At 39.4% G+C, this 5,653-nt stretch overlaps 1 protein-coding gene across 1 annotated transcript in view; it reads left to right on the top strand.

Annotated features, from left to right (window-relative positions):
- VWA8 (von Willebrand factor A domain containing 8) overlaps positions 1 to 5,653 on the top strand; it is a 518,389-nt gene that overhangs the window by 163,703 nt on the left and 349,033 nt on the right. The window lies entirely within an intron of this gene.

Here is a 5,653-nt window from a genome sequence, read left to right as displayed (position 1 = left end):
CAACTTTTTTATTGTGAATTGAGTAAAGATTTGCAGAGTAAATCCTCAGGTTTTGTTTTTTTTTTTAAGTTTTTATTGTGAACTGAGTGATAGTTTACATGGGAGAACATTGGCTTTACACCATCATTTCATTGCAATGATTACAGTCTCCTCCATGCATCATCATTCAACAGTATTTGCTTCTATCCTTCTGGTGGTTTTTTTCTTTGGAGGCGGGTATATATGTATTTTTTTATCTGATTGAGATAACACTATAAGTACTGTGACATTCCTACTTTTGCTAGAAGCATTTTAATTTTCAGCCAGAAATATTATATATGCATTCTAATGTAAAATAAGGATCCCTGGTGGCATAGTGGGTTATGAGTTGGGCTGCTAACTGTAAGGTCAGCAGTTTGAATTCACCAACTGCTTCACAGGAGAAAGGAGACTTTTTGCTCCCCTAAAGATTTCCATCCTCGGAAACCCTATACAGGGTTGCTGTAAGTCAGATTCCACTGCATGGCATTGGATTCCTTTTTTTGTTGTTGTTATATATCTATAATGTAAAAATTTACTTTCTTACCAATGTTCATATTTTCGTAGAAAGGTAGCTCAAAGTTCTTTATACACTGAATTGTAACATAAGTTTTCTTTCTGAATGATCTACTATACTCTAGAAAACAGTTGTAATTCTAATAATTTTTGGCCACTGTGCACACAGTGACCTTCATGGGGTTATTTTATTCAGGTAATGACTTATCTCAGGGTTTCTCAGGGGAATCTCAGAAACATTAAGTTATACCATTCAAAGATACTAAGGATATTTAAGGCAAATAATTGCTTGAGGTTTTAAAAATCTGAATTAACTTATACATTTCATGTAGTTACAGTTTTCTCATTTTCATAGGATTTTTATGTTCAGTAGGGTTTCGCCATTGCAAATTAAAAGAACAAAATTCCAAATGACAGAAATGTAAGAGATTTATGGATATTTTACAGAGTTCTGAGTGAAGGTGAGGTGTTGAAGATTAACACAATAGTAGTAGTAAAGAAACTAGATTTCATGTCCTGTTATTTTAAGGTTTTTAAAGGAAATGCAGAAAGAGGAAATGGTTTGGACTCTATGATATCATTGGTGCTATTTTTATTCTCTGAAGTTTAAAGGTTTCAGGGATAAGAAAAATATAAAAAAGTGGGGACATTAATCTTTCTTATCAGTGTGCTATTGAAATACTCATATGGAACACACATACACATGTATGTGTATATACAACTGCTTTCAAAATTGTTTGTTTAGACATCTGTGTGTATGTATTTTACCTTTTTACTTGCTAAATGTGGTGTTGTTGTTGTTTAGTGCCATCGAGTTGAGTCTGACTCATAGCGACCTTGTATAGGGTTTCCAAGGAGCAGTTGGTGAGTTTGAACTGCTGACCTTGTGGTTCAAATCAAGCTTTTGGTCCAATGCTTTATCCCACAGTGCCACACCAGGCCTCTTAAGTGGGGTGTGTTGTTGTTGTTAAGTGCAGTCAAGTCAGTTCCGATCTATAGCGACCCTGTTTAGGGTTTCCGAGGAGCAGCTGGTGAATTGGAACTGCCCATCTTGAGGTTCAAACCGACTTTATAGTCCAGCGCATTAACCCACAGCACCACAACAGGAATCCAAATGGAGTGTAGCAGTCAAGAAATCAAACAACGTATTGCATTAGGCATGTCTACTGCACAAGACCTCTTTGAAGTGGTCAAGGGTAAAGATGTCAGTTTGAGGATTAAGGTACACCTGACTCAAGCCATAATATTTTCAGCAGCCTCATATGCACGTGAAAGTAGTTGGACCGTAAAAGAATTGATGCATTTGAGTTACAGTGTTGGAGAAGAATATTAAAAGTACCATGCATGGACTTTCAGCAAACAAACAAATCTGTGTTGGAAGAAATGCAGCCAGAATGCGCTTTAGAAGTCAGGATGGTGAGAGTCTCATACTTTGGACATATCAGGAGGGACCAGTCCCTAGTAAAGGACATCATGGTTGTAAAAAGAAGAGCCAGCAAAGAAGAGAAAGGCCCCCAAGGGGCTAGATTGGCACAATGGCAGCAGCAATGGGCTCAAATGCAACAGCAGTGGTGAGAGTGGCACAGGACTGCATTGTGGTTTGTTCTGTTGTGTGTAGAAGCACTATGAGTCGGCGTCAACTCAATTGCACAGAACAACAACAAATGAGGTCTGTGTATAAGTGGGAAAAATAAAGAAATATATATTTGGAACAATACCATGGTATATTGTTGTTAAGTGCTGTCAAGTCGATTCAGACCCATAGCAACCCTGTATAGGGTTGCCATGGAGCAGCTGGTGAGCTTAAACTACCGACCTTGCAGTTCAAATGACTTTGCAGTGTGACACATTAGCCCACAGCACCACACCAGGACTCCACCATGATATGCTATTATTGTTGTTAAGTGACGTTGAGTCGGTTCTGACCCATATTGGTCCTGTAGAGGGTTTCTGAGGAGCAGCTGGTGAGCTTGAACCACCAACCTTGTAGTTCAAACGGCTTTGCAGTCTGGCACATTAACCCACAGCGCCACACCAGGACTCCACCATGATATAGTATATATTAAAATAAAGAAAGATATAAAACAGTGTTTTCATGGTATTAAAAAACTAAATAGTTTGTAATCAGGAACTCTTGAAAATGCTGTTGTTACTGCATTTTTAAAGATTAGCCTGTACTTGAAATTAATCCACATCAATGACTCATTTAGACTATGATGAAAAACTTTACCTCTTTACCTCATCAATTTGATTAGCTCTAAGCCCATGAATATTCAAAAATTTTTTTTACATTGTTGTCGTCCTTTTACTTTCACATAATTGACAATAAATGGCACACATAAATGAAAACAACTTCTGAGCATAACTAATATTGAGGAATGTAGGACCAACTATCTCTTTCAGGAAAAGCTGGCGTTTTCATTTCATCTCTCAGTCTAGGATCTTAATTCTGAAAACCAATGTTACGTTTTGTTAAAGGGAATACTTTTTTTCCCAGGAAGGTTTTTATTTTGATATGAAGATATATTAGAAATGAAGAACAGTTCTTTTTAGGGTGATGACAGAAAGAAGAGTGATAAGAATTGAAGATGCTTGGCATCAGCTTGTCCAGTGGACTAATGGAACATGTGAACCTCTGTCTCCATGACCCTGAGACCAGAAGGAGTAGATAGTGCCCAGCTATCACTACCAACTGCCCTGAACAGGATCACATTAGAAGGTCCTAGATAGAGCAGCATAATGGATGGAACAAAGCTCAAAACTATTAAAAAGAAAGAGCAGGCTTACTTGTCAGAAAGAGACTGGAGGAACCTGAGACTATGGCCCTTGACCACCCTGCAGGTCTGGATAGGAAGTCACTCTTTAAGCCAAGCAGAAGACAAGTATATAGGGGGAAGAATAATAGTAGTAAGATATGCTCACTATGGAAGATGGAATGGTCAGTCATTCAAAATCAAAGGGGCAACATGTACCTGAGGACAACGGTGAGAAGGAATGGGAAGGTGAGGGGCAGGGAAATAAGAGCCACAGGGAGGAAGTGGGATGATGATGGTTCTTCCACAGAAGGGATTGCAATCATTGAGATGAAACAAAGTGTATTATTTACTGAATGTAAAACTGATGATCTTCCCTGTAAACTTTTACTAGCTAAGTGCCATCAAGTCAGCTCCAACCCACAGTGACCCTGTATCGGGTTTCTGAGGAGCAGCTGGTAATCTTGAACTGCTGACCTTGAAGTTCAAAAGGCTTTGCAGTCTGGTGCATTAACCCACAGCGCTGCACCAGGACTCCAAACTTTTATTTAAGTCACAATAAATAGTAAAACCAAATAAACCAAAAGTCCTGCTGCTGCCCAGGAGATTCCATAGAACCTTACAGGACAGTAGAACTTCTCCATGGGGCTCCCTAGGGTCTAATCTTCATGTAATGATTTCCATGGAGCAGCTTGAGTATTCAAATCACCAGCCTTTTCATTAGCAGCTGAGTGCTTAACCAGCATGCCACCAGGAGTCCTCTGAATACCAATACCCACTTCCATAGAATCATTTCTGACTCATACCAACCTTACCTAGGACTTCTGAGACCGTAAATGTCTACAGTAGCAGATAGCCTCCTTATCTTTCTCTCTCAGAGTAGCTGGTGGGTTTCAACCACCGACCTTGTGGTTAGCAACTGAATGCCTAAACCACAGTGCCACCAAAGCTCTTTGTGAATACCACCACTAGGAGTGCTGAAAGAAAACAAGACAAACCCTCCCCCTTTCCTTCCCTTTATTTTCTTCGTCTTACTATTCATTTATGCTTTTTAGGGCGTGCTGGAAGTCTCTTAAGTCCCAGTAGAATGAGGAAAGGGTCTCGGTAACCAAAAGAAGACAGAGATTCACACTAACTTAATGTCCCTTTTCTACGACAGTGTTTTCCACGGGTGAAGCATTTTCACAATCATCTATAGAATTTTTAGTAAAAATTACGTGGTGGTGGTGGCTGTGTGCTATGGAGTTGGTTCTGACTCATAGCCGCGCTGTATAGGGTTTCTGAGGTTGTAAATCTTTATGGGAGCAGACAGCCGCATCCTTTTTACTGCGGAGTGACTGGTGAACTTGAACTGTTAACTTTGCGATTAGCAGCCCAGCTTGCTAAAATAAGGCGGTCAGTCCCACTGAATCAGGTTCTAAAGGATGGCAGGCCCCAAGCAGACGTGTCTGAGCTGTTTCTGATAGCTGTCTTTCACTTAGAACCATTGTGTGAAAGCAAGCTTTCTGTTCATTTACTTTTGTTTTTATATTCTATGGCAATATCAGATGTAAGTTTATAGTGATTTTTTTTTTCTGGAATAATTATCACCCAGGGTTTTTATATTAACTTTAAACAGATTATGGACATGCGCACAAATGCACACACACACACACACACATATGTACATATACTTTGTTGTTTTCACAATTTGATTATGATAGTGGCCCAGAAGCATGTGTTTGGGGCTTGCCCTATCATTTGTGCAGTCCAGTGTGCTTCCTGTCATGTGGTACAGCAGGGCTGTTTCCACCCGGGACCATCTCACTCTAGTCTCAGTGAAGTCTTGGCTGCTGTGAGTACCGTTGGCAACGTAAAATGATACCGCTCATACAGTGTGCATAGAATGTAAGACTCATGGCTGAAGAATTAACATTATTAATAGCTAAGTCAAAATGTTGGTAACAGGCCCAAGCCATCCTTCTTGTTGAGTTTGAATGTTGTTTCTCAACTGTCACCATGATTCAATATCAGTCTATTCGCAGTTCTTAATTCAGTACTTTTTTGGTAGTGAGTCCATTGAAATGATTACAAGTTTTATCTTTATGTCAGCTTCAATACAGATTTATTGTCACTGTGAATAGAGGCACATTCATTGGTTCTGTCTACTTGAATTTTGGAGCGGGGATCAAAGAATTTGCAAAGGACTTTTCTATTCCTGGATAACATTGTCTGTAAACATTTAACTTTCATTTGTTAGAAATGTAAAATGTATCTGAAATTGGTAACAGAAAAGAAGCTGTCACCTTCAACATTAACACATGTGAGAAAAACATGTCCGTATTAGAACCCCACTGCCATCTAGTCACTCCCAACTTGTAGTGGCC

This window comes from Chrysochloris asiatica, unplaced genomic scaffold (genome assembly GCF_000296735.1).
Source record: "Chrysochloris asiatica unplaced genomic scaffold, ChrAsi1.0 scaffold00022, whole genome shotgun sequence".
Classification (NCBI taxonomy): Eukaryota; Metazoa; Chordata; class Mammalia; order Afrosoricida; family Chrysochloridae; genus Chrysochloris; species Chrysochloris asiatica.
This window is presented reverse-complemented; position numbering and strand designations above follow the sequence as displayed.